We start from the raw sequence: 1,382 nt of genomic DNA on the forward strand, positions 1-1,382 counted from the left end.
TGAAGTTTACACACTGCGGAAAACTCTCGAAACAGATCACGGATATAGCAGTTCACACAGAGTTAGATTACGAGATGACAACTCGTAGTCTTCCTTCTACACCCATATAAAATGCCATCGGCAGCAACACACCTGATAACCTCTACATAAAAACCAGACCGTAAAGGTCTCGCTGGAAAACTAGTCATATGAACCTTAACTCCAAGACGAACTACGAAAGGCTTGACCCCTTCAACAAGGGTACGTAGGCAGCCGTCATAAGGCTCAGCCCCAATCTTATCGCGTTCTACTTTTAGAAGAGCGAGAAGACCACTTACCACGGACCTTTTCGACCATTAATTCTGCCTAACTCACCTAACTTGCCAAGCCACTCGCTAAAACCTCACGCTAGAAGCTCATTGTTCTAACGAGCTAGGGGCTAACTGTTGGGGTCAAAATCGGTCACGACGGAATCAATGTCTGAAAGTCCGTAAAAATCGGCATGAACGTTTTTACGAAAAATAAATCGTAGAAAAAGATTTATTTTTACGAAGAATCTTGCGGAGAAAACACATTCACGAAAAATCAGAGAAAGACACGAACAAGGTTGAGAGAAAGACGCGAACAAAGTTGCCTCGTAGCAACCAGCGCAAAAGCTGGTTGCTACGTAGCGACCAAGCTCTCACTGAAGCTCGGTCGCTACGTAGCGACGGAGCACGTACACGGCTCGGTCGCTACGTAGCGACCGAGCTCTCACTGAAGCTCGGTCGCTACGTAGCGACGGAGCACGTACACGGCTCGGTCGCTACGTAGCGACCGAGCTCTCACTGAAGCTCGGTCGCTACGTAGCGACCGTGCTGCTCTCCCCGAAGCTCGGTCGCTACGTAGCAACCGAGCTCTCACCGAAGCTCGGTCGCAACGTAGCGACCGAGCACATACATGGCTCGGTCGCTACGTTGTGACCGAGCTCTCACCAAAGCTCGGTCGCTACGTAGCGACCGAGCTCTCACTGAAGCTCGGTCGCTACGTAGCGACCGTGCTGCTCTCCCCGAAGCTCGGTCGCTACGTAGCGACGGAGCACGTACACGGCTCGGTCGCTACGTAGCGACCGTGCACGCACACGACTCGGTCGCTACATAGCGACTGTGCTTTCTTAAAAATCGATACGACACGAATTCATGCATTCTCGTCTACTCTTTAATGCTATCTCCCGAAGACCGTAGCCAACCCATTTCATGTTTCTCGTCATTTGAAGTCATCAATCGAACTTTACGACAAAAACCGCTGGAAGTTCGTTTTTATCGAAAGAAGCCGTAATAAACGTTTCGAGTCAAACAACGGCCCAAAGAGGCCTAATACGTGACTCCAAACCCACTTACGATTTCTTAACCAAAAGCCCATAA

Source organism: Brassica oleracea, chromosome C2, assembly GCF_000695525.1.
Source record: "Brassica oleracea var. oleracea cultivar TO1000 chromosome C2, BOL, whole genome shotgun sequence".
Taxonomy (NCBI): Eukaryota; Viridiplantae; Streptophyta; class Magnoliopsida; order Brassicales; family Brassicaceae; genus Brassica; species Brassica oleracea.